This window comes from Triturus cristatus, chromosome 5_2, assembly GCF_964204655.1.
Source record: "Triturus cristatus chromosome 5_2, aTriCri1.1, whole genome shotgun sequence".
Lineage (NCBI taxonomy): Eukaryota > Metazoa > Chordata > Amphibia > Caudata > Salamandridae > Triturus > Triturus cristatus.
The window spans coordinates 637,686,780-637,701,336 of NC_140588.1; positions in this window are offsets into that span (position 1 = coordinate 637,686,780).

Genomic DNA, 14,557 nt, shown 5'->3' on the forward strand with positions numbered 1-14,557 from the left:
TTTGGCGTTGTTTGACAAATCTTTGCGAAATTCTCCCCCCAAAAATTCTATCCAGGTCAGCTCCTATCCTGAAAGTTTGGGGGTGATGTGTCAAGCGAGGGCTGAGAAAAAAGGGGGTCCCAAAACGCGTTTTCCCCATATTAATTTCCATAGGAAATTTTGGGACGAGCTACAGCCCGAACTGCTGAGTGGAATTACCCCAAATTTGGCAGAAAGGTAGAGTTTGATTCAGAAAGTGACCATTTTTTAATGGTGTAAATCTGTTCAGTAGTTTTTGAGAAATTCAAAGAATAAGAGTCAAAAAATCAATTTCCCATAGAAAACTTTGAGCAAGGCTAAAGTTGAAACTACTGAACGGAATGACCCCAAATTTAGCAAAAAGGTAGTGCTTGGATCAGATAGTGACCTTTTTTTAAAATGGTGTATATCCATTCAGTAGTTGCTGAGAAATTAGGAAAATAAAAGTTTTGATATCTGGGCGGAGCCTAAGTCCCGTGCACAAGCTTCACTGTGATTGGCTGTCAACTCTCCAAACCAGGAAGTGTTGGCAGCCATCTTATGACTCTGTAGAAGCGAGTCACCAGAAAACAGAGAAACAAAGGTATAAAACAAGAGAAGGGGGCAGGGTAGAAACACCCTGACCCCCGTAGGCCTGCTCAGGAGGTCCCAGAAGGACCCTTAGGGTCAAAGAAAGCATTAAAAAAAATATATATATATATCGGAGGAATTTGCGCTGGGGTCGCGGGTTCCCACATTTTATTTTAATGAGACCCCGGGGTGGGCTAGGTCCCTGGGGCATTTCTTAAAAAATAATAGCAGGGGCTCGCTGGGGTTGCAGGAGCCCGCTGGGTTCCCCACAGACCCAGGGCTTCACTCATGTTGGGAGGGGGGTGGCGCAGCCCCCCTCCTGGAGCCCTCCATGTGCTTATAACTTTGGCATCATTTGACGATTTTCTTAACAAAATATTCAAGAAAGTTTCTCTTTTTTGATCAGCTCATATCTTGAAAGCTTAGGGGTGTATTGAGGACGTACAAGTGCTGGGAGGGGGGTTGCACGGCCCCCCTCCTGGAGCCCTCCATGTGCTTATAACTTGGACGTCGTTTGACGAATCTTTACTAAATTTTCCAGAAAGTTTCTCTTTTTGATCAACTCGTATCTTGAAAGTTTAGGGGTGTATTGAGGACGTACAAGGTTGGTTGTTGATTGAAAGCACGTTTATTGCGAGATATTTGCACCCATAACCGGAGCCATCCAGCTGCAAAGACATATTACAGGGTGATTGGTCAAGGGGGGGTCCGAAAAAGTGTTTTCTCAAATGCATTTTCCATTGGAAACTTTAGACAAGGCTACAGGTCAAACTGCTAAACGGAATTACGCCAAATTTGGCAGGGAGAAAGGTCTTGGTCCAGAAAGCGCGCTTTTGTTGAAATGATGTAAATCCGTTCAGTAGTTTCTGAGATATTAAAGGAAAACTCCCGAGCACGAGCTTGTCTCTGATTGGCTACCAACACTTCAAACCAGGAAGTGTTAGCAGCCATCTTGTAATCGCATCAAGTGAAAATATAAAAGAAAGGTCCTGGGGGCAATTTAATATACTGGAGCTCTGTCTGTGCGAGATACCTCTTTCACGCTGTGTCTCCCTATATTAGCAGGTAACGCACCCTTTTATCCCATCAACAGCATACCTCTAACAACATTCTTGGGCCCGCAAGTCTCTCTCTGCGAACCACTTGTCAGCTCACAGCTCTTTGGGTGCGAGTTCTCGGGCCCGCAGTTCTATCTACGAAGCCGAGACTGGAAATATACTGCAGGTCTCTCTCTGCGAGATACCCCGTTCATGCTTTCTCTCCCCACATCACTGTTCCTTAGCTATCCCTTTGGAAGCTGACGGCCCGCACCTTTCCCTATACCAGTCAGCCCTCAGGTGTTCCTCTGTGAGCTGGCCCACAGCTCTCCCTCTGCGAACTGACGGGCCACGGTTCTCCCTCTATGAGCCTGCCAGTCGGCTCGCAGCTCTTCATTTACAAGCCGGCCCACGGGCTCGTAAGTCTCTGGGAACAGATGCAATGAAGGCAATGATCATGCAGGTCAGACACCCAACACTGCTCTGACATACCCCAGCAGGAGCTCCTTGTCCACCATACCCCCTCATGCCCAACCCCCACAAACAAATGTAACACTCATGTTAGGTTGGACAAATAAGAAATTTAGTCATGTATGGATTTACATATAAAAATTTTTTTTTTAAAAAACAACAACAAATAAAACTATGTACAGCCATGTCGTGTCATCGGTGGACAATTTGTGAATCACAGCCTGAAAGACAAAAAGAAAGATACGATGCTACGTCATGCGTCCAGCAAAGAAGAAAGAGAAAGAGAGAAAGAGTGAGGGAGAGAGTGAAACAAAGAAAGAGTGAGAGAGAGAGGAAGACAAAGATAGACAGAAAGAGTGAGAGAGAGAAAGAGTGAGATACAAGGAAGTAAGAAACAGTGTGAGAGAGAGGAAGCGAGAGAGAGAAAGAGTGAGGGAGATGAAGAGAGAGAGAGAAAGAGTGAGAGAAAGGAAGAGAGACAGAAAGAGTGATAAAGAGGAAAGAAAGAGTGAGAGAGAGGAAGACAGAGAAAGAGTGTGAGAGAGAGGAAGACACTGAAAGAGTGTGAGAGATAAAGAAAGAAAGAAAGAGTAAGATACAAGGAAAAGAGAGAAAGAAAAAGTGTGAGAAACAGGAAGAGACAGAAAGAAAGAATGAGAGAGAGGAAGAGACAGAGAAAGTGAGAACGTGTGAGAGAGAGAAAGGAGTAGATGGAGTTGGAGAGTTGACACTGGAAAAAACCTTCACAGCTCACATTTGCGCCACTGGTGTATCTCCAACCAAGTACACACTCAAGTTTAGTCATCTGAAAGATAGTATAGAATTAGTAATTGCAGAGTACATACAACTGCATATGCCTAATTCTCTATTTCAGCAATACAACTCAGGATGCTGCAGCCCATCCACTACCACTGCTCAGAGGTGTCTTTGCACTCAGGCTGCTGCACACTATCCTCTCCCTCCACCCAGAGGTGACTGCCCGCTGCTGCGGAAAGAAGCCTCTCTGCTCACTTTCCACCTCCGGCGTGTGTGTAAGAGGGTGCACCACATGTCGAAGCAATTTTCCGAGGCATTGTCAGGATGGCCTCGCATCATCGCAGGTTCTACCCGAGTTCAGCTGTGGTGGTGTTGGGGGGACGTTCATTCATGAATCACAGCCTGTTAGATAAAAAGCAAGATATGATTGTGCATCATGTGTCCATCTAAGGAGAGAGAAAGAGAGGGAGAGAGAGAGAGAGAAAGAAATAGTGAGAGGAAGACAGAGATAGAAAGAAAGAGTGAGAGGAAGACAGAGAGAAAGAGAGAAACAGTGGGAGTGAGAGGAAGAGAGAGAGAAAAATAAAGAAAGAGTGACAGGAAGACAGAGAGAAACAGTAAAAGAGAAGAAGAGAGAGAGAAAGAGTGAGAGAGAGAAAAAGAGAAAGAGTGAGAGAGAGGAAGAGAGAGAGAAAGGAAGCGAGAGAGAGAGTGAGAGTGAGGAAGAGAGAGAAAGAGTGAGGGTGAGGAAGAAAGAGAAAGAGAGAAAGAGTGAGATACAAGGAAGAGAGAAACAGAGAAACAGAGTAATAGAGGAAGAGAGAGAGAAACAGTGTGCGAGAGAGGAAGAGAGAGAGAGAGGGTAAGAGATAGGAAGCAAGAGAAAGAAAGAATGAGAGAGGAAGAGACAGAGAAAGACAGAAAGAGTGAGAGAGGAAGACAGAGAAAGAGAAAAGAGTAAGAGAGAGAAAGAGTGAGATACAAGGAATAAATAAAGAGAGAAACAGTGTGAGAGAGAGGAAGAGAGAGAGAGAAAGAGTGAGAGAGATGAAGAGAGAGAAATAAAGAATGACAGAGAGAGGAAGAGACAGAGAAAGAGAGAGAGAGAGAGAAAGAGTGTGAGTGACAGAAAGGAAGAGATGGAGAGGGAGAATGAGTGTTGACACTGTGGAAAAAATCCTCACAGCTCACCTTTCTGTCACCGGTGTGTCTCCAACCACGTGCCGGGTTATAGGGCAGCCCTAAAGCTTACTCATCTGAAACATAGTATGGAATCAGTAATGGATGAGTACATACAACTGCGCATGCCTAAATCGCTGTCCGAACTTTATGTATCCAGGCTAGTGTACCCCATCCACTTCCACTGCCCAGAGGTGTCTACTCACTGCTGAACACCCAGGCTGCTGCACCCCATTCACTCCCACTGCCCAGAGGTGTATGACAGCTGCTGCGCATCCAGGCTGCTGCACCCCATGCACTCCCACTGCCCGGAGGTGACTGTGTGCCACTGCACACCCAGGCTGCTGCATCGACTCCCACTGCCCGGAGGTGACTGCCCTTTGCTGTGCAAACAAGCCTCTCTGCTCACCTTACACTACCAGAGTGGGTCGAAGAGGGCCCACCACATGCCGAAGAAACCTCCTCACCCGTTGTGTACACGCGGCGAAGCAGAGCTCACAATTCAGATTGAGTGTTGATTGCAGGATGGCCACGCATCATCGCAGGCCTGCAAGAAAAAAAGCAGGATAAGATTGTGCATTATGCATCTATCAAAGGAGAGAGATAGAGAGAGAAAGAAAGAGTGAGAGTAAGACAGAGATAAAAAGAAAGAAAAAGTGAGAGGAATACAGCGAGAAAGAGAGAAACAGTGAGAGGAAGAGAGAGAGAAAAAGATAGAGAGAGTGAGAGGAAGACAAAGAGAAAGAGAGAAAGAGTGAGAGAGACGAAGACAGAGAGAAACAGTGAGAGATAGGAAGAGAGAGAAAGAGTGTGAGAAACAGGAACAGAGAGAGAAAGAGAGAAACAGTGTGAGAAAAAGAGAGAGAGAGAGAAAGAGTGTGAAGGAGAGAAAGGAAGAGTTGAAGAGGGACAATGAGTGCCCATACTGTTAACAAAACCCTCCGAGCTCACCTTTACGCCACCGCTGTGTCTCCAACCACATGCCGCGACCTAGTGGAGCCCTCAAGCTCCCACATCTGAAACATAGTACAGAATTAGTAATGGGAGAGTATATACGACTGTGTACACCTAAATCGCTGTGCCGCCTTTGTGTATCCACTCCCGCTGCCCAGATGTATTTGCCCATGGCTGCGCACCCAGGCCTCACTGCTCACCTTTTCGCGTCATGCAGTCCTGCTCCGCAGGCGAACAGGTCTCACATTTGGGGCTGTGTCTTGATTTTTCCATGGCAGATATTCCATATTAGTACACCTATCATCATCGCAGGTTGCACACCTGCTCAGTCCATGTGGTGCCACTGACTCAGTGAGGCCACGCATGTGGTGGTAGGTTTTCCTGTTCAGTGGCTCAGGCTTACATGAGGTGTCTGGACCACCGGGACGGGCCATGATAGTGCATGCAGTGGGAGCAACTCTAAAAAGGCGTAGAGCACGTGTGCCCAGTCTTTTTTATTGGTAGGGTCACGTGTCCTGTGACACCTGTGCTGGATGGGTGTGGTGTGGGTGTATAACAGCCATGAGGGAGTGGCTGTGGCATAATGACAACTAGACCTGTGACCAGCAGATCACTACAATGAAAATCTGGGCCATGTAGCGTTCTTGTCCTTCCCTGTAAGCGTAAGCAGAGTTAGCTGGCCTGGCGTATGCCAGTCCTGCGTGAGGCTGTGAAGAATGACTCCGGAGCTTTGGGCGTGGCTCCATCATGAGCTGTATGAGGAATGAACTGATGCAGCACTTTTGCCAGATTGGGCTAGATCACGCACTATTGGGCTATGTTTTTCCCGGTTGCATGGTAACATTTTGGGTTGTGCTAGTTGCCAGATTATAAATATATTCACTGAAAAAAACAATTGGTTTCAGGGACGTTATAGTTACAAATTAGCATTTAAAAAACCTTTGAAATTCACTGAAAAAACCATAGGTTTCAGGGACATTATAGTGAGTTGCACATTTCACTCTTACAAAACCATAGAAATGTGGCCGTTATAGTTAGTAGCGCTAACTATAACTTGCGCCCCCACAATGCACTGCTGATGACATCACATATTACATCACTCATGACATGGTCAGTGACATCACTGATTACATCATTGACAACATCTCAAATGACATCACTGATGACATCATCCAGTGAATGTGTGTTTTTGTAAACTTTAAATATATTTTATATATGTTAATGCCAAGGTGTATTGAATAATGAGTTGGTATATAAGTGTCTGGGTGGAGGATTTAATAGGTGTGTGACTGACTATATAAGTTAGTGATTAAATGTCTCTTACTGAATGCATGGGTTAGTGACTAAACTGTGCGAATGTCTGTATCAGTCTCTCAGTTGTTGTATAAGCTGCTGCATTGGTTGATGATTAGGTACATGACAGTCTATATGTTTCAATTATTGGTAACATAAGTATTAGTATGGGTGGCTCAGTCTTTGTGTGTGTAGACGGGTAGGCGGTGTGTAACTTTCTGCCAGCATGTGTGAGTGGCTAATTTAATAGGTGTATGGGTTCAATAGTGTATGTTGAAATAGCTGTTTCGGTGAGTGTGTTTGTGTATTACTGTGTTGGATAGTGAATGTATATGTGTGAGTAACTACATATGTGAAAGGCAGTATATGTAAGTGTTGGAGTATATAAATGACTCTATGTGATAGTGAGTAATTGTGAGAGTGGTTGTATAAATGAGTGTGTGCTTGTGTCAGTGATTGTATAAGAGAGTCAGTATATGTTACTATTTGTATGAATAGGTTAGATACTGAATGTAGAACTGTATAGGTGAGTAAACGGCAGTGTTATAGATCCTTTACGTGGGGAGGCGTGGCTAAGGCACCGAAGAGGATGGCTGCCATTCTAGGGAGCTCCGCTGTCGCGTAGCGCGTCGGAGTTTCTCCGGGCTTGACTTCTCGACGCGCGACCTCCCACGATGCAGATATTGCTGCCGGAACATCTGCTGCTTACAACGTGTCCTATGTAGCTTGCGGGGTGAGCAATTTTTTACCTTTATTTTTCTTTTCTACCTCAGTGCGGTCCGCGAGTGAAGCGCGGCCACCATTTTGATTTTTTACCGCTCCTTATTTCCCCAATGAACGGTGCTTTCTTACCCACAAAACTTCTCATCTGCTTTTCTTTACCGGATAATATTCCTGACTGGGATATGGTTCCTTCTCCACAGTGAGTGTTCATCTTTAAATCATATTTTTTGCCTTTGTCTGCTCTTTTTATATATTTTGAGGAGGTGAACTGCCAGAATGTTTTCCTTAGGAACACAAATGTATTTTCTTCAGTGACCTTAGGCTTTTCAGTCTTATTTATCCATGCACTGTATTTTGGACTATTTTTAATATTTTGAAGCAGTGAATAATAATTACAGTTGCTCCCGCCATTTTGAGTTCTGAAATCTGATTCTTACCTCCCCTCTTCTTAAAATGGCAGCGTCTTGCACTGCTCGGAGTGGTCTTCATCAAATAAATTCAAATAGTGGCTCGCAGGAGGACGTTAACCCATTCAGTGTCCTATCGGACAATGTGGAAAAGCAACAATGGATACTTCTACGACAAAAGGCTCATCTTCGCAAAATCCACGCTCAAGCAATAAAAATACTTCTAAAATTCCTTCCACATCTGCCTCTACACCAGGTAAAAGAGTGAAAACTAATCCTCCTTTGCCTACTACTTCTTCCTCCACTATTTCTATGGAATTGTTGCTGGATGAGATTCGCTCTCTTAAACCATACATGGCAGAGACTAATTTGCGTCTTCAAAACTTGGAGTATAATTAGTCGCACACTGAGCAAAAAGTTGACGAATTAGAAAGAAAAGTCGCTTCTGTTCAGGTAATTACTGACCAGGTCCCCTGCCTACATAGACAGATACAGAACCTTAAGCTACAAGTGGAAAATTTGGAAAATCGCAACAGATGCAATAATCTACGCATTTACGGACTGGCGGAAGTTCTTGAAGGGTCTAACCCTATAACCTTTTTTCAATCCTTTCTGCCCACGCTTCTTGGACTTCCAAATTCTCCAGTCGTGAATATTCAACAAGCTCACCACCTAGGCCAAATCTCTCGCTCACTTGCCACTGCTTCCTCTTCATTGAAACCTAGAGGGGTAATTTTGTACTTTCTAGAATATACTGATCTCCTTAAAGTTATTCAAGCGGCTAAACAGAAAGGGAGGATAACATGGAATGGTTCAACCCTCTTCTTTGCACAGGATTACGCCTAAGTCACTGCGGATCGTCGAAAGAAATTTCTAGAGATGAGACCTGGTCTCAGAGCCTTGAATGCTCGTTACGGCTGAAAAGAAATTGGGTGGGTCATGTTTTTTCTTCTCCAAGTTTAGGGAAAAAAAATGGGACTTCTATTATATGCCATAAAAAACATCAGTTTTCAGTTGTTCATGAGGACAATGACCTAGAAGATCGCTGGGTAATTGATAAATTGCTTATTGATCAAATACCTTTAGTACTCTTTAATGTCTATGCACCTGTTCATATTGACAATACGTTTTGGACTCAGATATCTGATAAACTTCTTATGTTTGCTGACGAATATGTTATTTTTGGAGGTGATTGTAATCAGTTTGAGACCCTATTTTAGATAGACATTCCTCTGTCAAATTTACCAACACCAAGATGCATACACAATTTACTTCTGCCATACGCCGGAAAGATTTAATTGACATCTGGAGGCTGTGTAATCCAGATATCAGGGAATATAGTTTCTATTCTCCCTCTCATCATTCACAATCCCGGATTGATTATCTTTTCCTTAGTAAACCTCTGTCTCAACTTGTTGCTCACGCTGAGATTGGTTCTATTTTGATATCGGATCATGCTCCAGTTTTTTTGGATTTTGATCTGATACCCTTTTCCCCCCATGCTGGTAGATGCCGTTTTAATAACGCATTGTTAGCAGATCCTAACTTCACAAGCCAATTCACCTCCTTTGCTTCTGAATTTTTATCTTTTAATTCCTCCCCAGACTCTTCTCCAGTAATGATTTGGGACTCCTTTAAAGCTGCAGCTAGTGATTTTATCATAAATTTTGTTTCACTGAAAAAAAAGTTCTTTGAAGCCAAAAAGGCTCAGTTATTAGCTAGATTAAACAACTTGAATAGTGTTACTATCGCTCCAACTCTGATGTTTCGTTAAAAAATCTTATCGAGGCAAAAATTTCTTTTAACAAATCATCTACAGAAGCCGCCTCCTCTAATCTCCTAAAAAGCAGTGCCCGTTACTATGGAGGCCAAAATAAAATGGGGAAGCCACTTGCTAATTATTTAAAGATTCGTCGTGAGAGGACTAAAATAGATTCCATCCGTAATAATGTAGGTGACTCATTATTTAAAGATAATGATATCCTGAATGAGTTTGTCTCATTTTATAAAAATCTTTATACACCAGAGCAACAACCAACTTCAACCGCCCTCTTCGCTGTATTCAAACAATACATTCTCCTCCCTCTTATAATACTGACTTTTCTTCATCAGAATCTGACATCACTCTCTCTGAAATTAAACGTGCCGTTTCAGTATTGAAAAGAGGAAAAGCACTGGGTCCTGATGGTTTTACTATTGAATTTTATGCCCATTTCGCGTCTTTCTTACTTCCCCAACTTTTATTGCTATATCAGTCTTTCGTTAATGATGGGTTCTCATCAGGAACATTTCAGGAAGCCATAATCTGTTTAATTCCCAAAGAAAATAAAGATCCCACATTTTGCAAAAATTACCGCCCGATCTCCCTAGTCAATTTGGACTATAAGATAGGCCTGGGCTAAAAATCCGTTCCGCTCGCGGAAATTGCGATAATTTGACATTTTTGCATTCCGCGGAGAGCGCGAAAATGTCAAAATTTCCGCAATCCGCATTTGACCGGAAGTTTTTTGCTTGCTCGCACTGTAAAATAATACATTCTAGCGTGCACGCGATCGCCTTACCTGAATCCCCGCGTTCGCCGACAAGTTTTCCCAATCCGGTCGCGTTCTCCACGAGATGTTGGATTGTTGGTAGCCATTTGCGCTGTCTCGCAACAGTTCGCGCCCGCAGTAACGTCATTCGTCACGCGATCACGTTCTTCTTCTCGCGATCATGCACCGCGAGACAAGTGAAAACAAGATGGCCGCGCCCGCGAGCAACCGCATGGGTAAGTTGGCGAGCCGCAACCACGCAGAAACTACCGCAAACTGGCGGAAAAAAAACTTCTGCATCTTCGCGATATTTCCACGTGCTTGCGTAGATTTTTAACATTTTCGCGATAATTTGCGAAAGTGAATTTTGCAAATTCCGCCCACCCCTACTTCGAAAAGATTCTCGCCCTCCGTATTGACCCCATTCTACCTAACCTTATTGGCCCAGAGCAATCAGGTTATGTTAAAGGTCGTTTATCCTCAGATAATTCCAGAGTTTTCTTTAACATTTTAAGTAAAGCTTTCTCTCTTGATTATCCCATCGCTGCAATAGCACTAGATGCTGAAAAAGCTTTTGACAGGATCGGTTGGGATTTTATGTTCCAGGCATTAAAATGGACAGGTTTCCCTGTTAAATTGATTTCTCTTATTTCTTTACTTTACTCTGGCCCTAATGCCTCTATTTTTGTTAATGGAAAAATTTCTGAGTATTTTTCTCTTTTTAGAGGTGTTCGTCAAGGATGCCCTTTGTCCCCTCTGTTATTTATAATAGCATTGGAACCCTTTTTAACGAAAATTAGATTAGATAATAGAATTACTGGTTTTAAGCTTGACACAACTCATGTTAAAATGTCTGTCTATGCTGATGACATCCTTTTATATTGCTCAAATCCATCTATTTCTCTTCCAGCCTTTCTATCCCAAATTGACACTTTTTCTCATTTGTCTGGCTATCGCCTTAATTCAGATAAATGTGAAGTTCTTCCTTTAAATATTTTTTGTTTAAAACATGATTTTATTTCCACTGTTTTTTCTTGGAAAACCACTAAAATAAAGTATTTAGGTTTATGGTTTTCTCCTACTATCCCTGAAACTTTAAACGAAAATTTTGATAGTATTCTTAAAACTTTAACTGAGTCTATTGATCGATGGCACCCACTCTTCCTCTCCTGGTGGGGAAGGCTGGACTCTATAAAGATGATGCTTTCGCCGTTAATTCTCTATCTTTTGTCTATGATTCCAGTGCATAATCCTGGTTTCTACTTTAAAAAAATTGACTCTATGCTAAATAAGTTCCTCTGGAAAAACAAATCTCCTAGAATAGCTCTCAATGCTCTCAAGGCTGACAAGTACTCTGAAGGTCTCAAGTTCCCTGATTTTAAAACTTATCATTATGCGTTTTCTCTAAAACAAGCTTCTCGCTGGTTATCTCTTGATCAATGTGTCCATCCTCCCCTTTGGTTGGATATAGAACAACACTTTATAGCTCCTTTCCATTTTAAAGAATCTCTCACTTTTACTAAAAATATTTATTCTTTTCGTTCTCAAGTTATTTCCCATACCCGTAAAATACTAGCACCTCTTCTCCCGTCCTCCTACCCCTCTTCTTCCTCGTTGGATCAGCAACCCATTTGGCATAACCACTTATTGCGTATTAGGGGTCGTACTTTCTATTGGAAAACTTGGAGACTCAAGGGCCTAATTTGAATTTCACAATTGGTACATGATAATGTTCCTCTATCCTTCTTAATCCTCCAATCAAAATTTTCTTTACCCTCGTCTTGTAAATCTCAATATGACTCACTCCTTTCTTCTCTCACACATTACCTTCTTTCTTTACCCCCTGATCCCAATATTCCTGCCAGATGCTCCTCTCTTTTTCCTTTATTATCTACTAATTCCTCTGCCTCTTCGTTATATAAAAATCTAGTCTTCTCTTCAGACAGGGTCAAGGGGAAGGCTGAATTGGCTTATGGAAAAGATCTAACAGAATGTTGGTCTATACCATTTTGGGATAAATTGTGGCTAAGGATCCACAAGACATCGAGAGCAGCTAATAATTCTCAGACTCTTTATTTTATTTACAAGCACCTTTTATTTGCCCTACCGAAGTTAGCCTCCTTTTCTGCAGAATTTTCTTCAGCATGTTGGTCTTGCTCTTGTATCTCAGCTGATTTAAAACATATGCTTTTGATTGCCCCTTCCTCTCCCGTTTTTGGCTTTTAGTCTGGTCCCAAATTAATAGAATTTTTAAAACCCAAATCTCTTTTTCTCCAACTAACGTCTTTTTAGGTTCCTTATCACCATCCTTGACATATTCTCCCCACAGCCCCCCTTTAATTGACTTATTATTAGCAACGGCCCTCCATTTAATAACCTCTAACTGGAAACAAGCTGATAAAGTTACTTTCAAAGCATGGTGGAGTGCTGTTTGTTTTCATCATAGACTTGATGCATGCAATGTCACTCCCGTATCCTTATCCATTAAAAGAGATCTCCTTTGGCTCCCTCTATCCTCGTACTTAACTGATATAGCCTCATCCTCCGCTAATACTCCTGATGAAGTCAGAAAACCGCGATAAAATACTTGTTGTCTTTTTTTTTTTTTTTTTAGATATAAGTTTCGTATTACTCCCTTAATTTGAAGTTTATGCTTTAAAGTTTATGATTATAATGTATTTACTAATGTCTTTATGCTTGAATAAGAGATTAAAGTCTTAGTCATCACCTTTCTTCTTATTGTTTTAAAAGAACTATTGTAATAGCTATTTTTATATCTCCCCCCCTTTTTTATTTTCCTTTTCGATTATCAGTAATAGGTTGTTAATTGTTTTAAATGTATGCACCTCTCAGATTGTGATTTCTCTTATATAATGTTTTTTCATCTGTTTCCCTCAACTTTTCCTTTAAATAACCTTAAACTTAAAAAAATAGATCCTTTACGTGACTAGCTACGTGTGTCAATAACTCTATGGATGAGTGACGGTGTATGAGTGTTTGTATAGGTGTGTGAGTACATATATTAGTGCTATATTGATTGAGTGACTGCATGTATGAGTTACTGTATGGGTGAATGAATGAATGTGTGTGTATAACTAGGAAGTAGTCAGTGGGTATATAGTAACTGCTATTGATTTGTCTGTGGTTTAGAAATTGGTAGTCAGTATTTTAGAGTGGGTGTATCAAAGGTTATATTAGGATGTGAAGAGGTGCACCAAATTATCATGTGGCTGATGTCATCAGTGATGTTATCAGTGAAGTGATCAGTGATGTCACTGACCATGTCATGAGTGATGTAATATGTGACGTCATCAGCAGTGCATTGCAGGGGCGTGAGTTATAGTTAGCTCTACTAACTATAACGGCCGAATTTCTATGGTTTTGTATGAGTGAAATGTGCAACGAACTATACGTCCCACTATTTACCAGAAAGAGTGCTTTCTAGACCATGAACTAACTTTCTGCCAAATTTGGTGTTATTCCGTTCAGCAGTTTGGGCTGTAGCCGCGTAAAAAAATTCCTATAGCAATTAACCCTTAGAAAAAGCGTTTTGGGCGCTTTCCTTTTTCTCGGCCCCTGCTTGATGGACCATCCAGAAATTTACAAGACACCAGCTGAAGTGACTGACCTATTAGTTTTGGAAATTTCACGAAGATTAGTCAAACGTCACCAAAGTTATTGGCAAATCAAAAAAACGCTCTTCCCATGGAAACTATGTCCTAAATATAACTACCTACTGGCGGCCGCAGGTAGGTAATATATCTATATATGTCTGTATATATATATATATATTCACTTAAAAAAACATAGGTTTCACACACGTTATAGTTAGGAATTAGCATTTAAAAAACCTTGCAAATTCACAGAAAAAAACATAGGTTTCACACACGTTATAGTTAGGAATTAGCATTTCAAAAACCTTGCAAATTCACTGAAAAAACCATAGGTTTCACACATGTTATAGTTAGCTGGACATTTCACTCATACAAAACCATTGAAATTCCCCCGTTATAGTTAGTTCAGCAAACTATAACTCACGCGACCGCAATCCACTGCTGATGACGTCACATATTACATCACTCATGACATGGTCAGTGACATCACTCATGACATCACTGATGACATCTCAAATGACATTACTGATGACATCACTCATGACATCATCCAGTGAATATGTGTCTTTCTGAAAAATAAATATTTTTTATATATGTATATCTAAAGGTTAATGGAAGAATAAATGGGTAAATAGGTGTCTAAATGGATGTTTTTTTGTAAAATTAATTGTATAACTGACTTATTAACAGTATCTTAGTGAATACAAGTCTTAGTGAGTAATGTTTAAATATTTAAATATCTGAATCAGTGTCTCACTTTGTGTATAAGTGGCTGCATGGGTTGGTGAGTAGCTACATGAGTGTGTATATGGGTTATTAGTTCATTTTTAGAGTATCAGTATGAGTGTCTGTATGGTTCAGTGGGGGATGTTACTTAGCGTATAGATGCATGAATGAGTGACTCACTGTTTGTATGTGTTTTGAAGACAGTATGTGAGCAGGACAGTATGGGTGGATGAGTGTGTGTATGGGTGAGTAAGAGAGTGAATGACTGTCTCAATAGT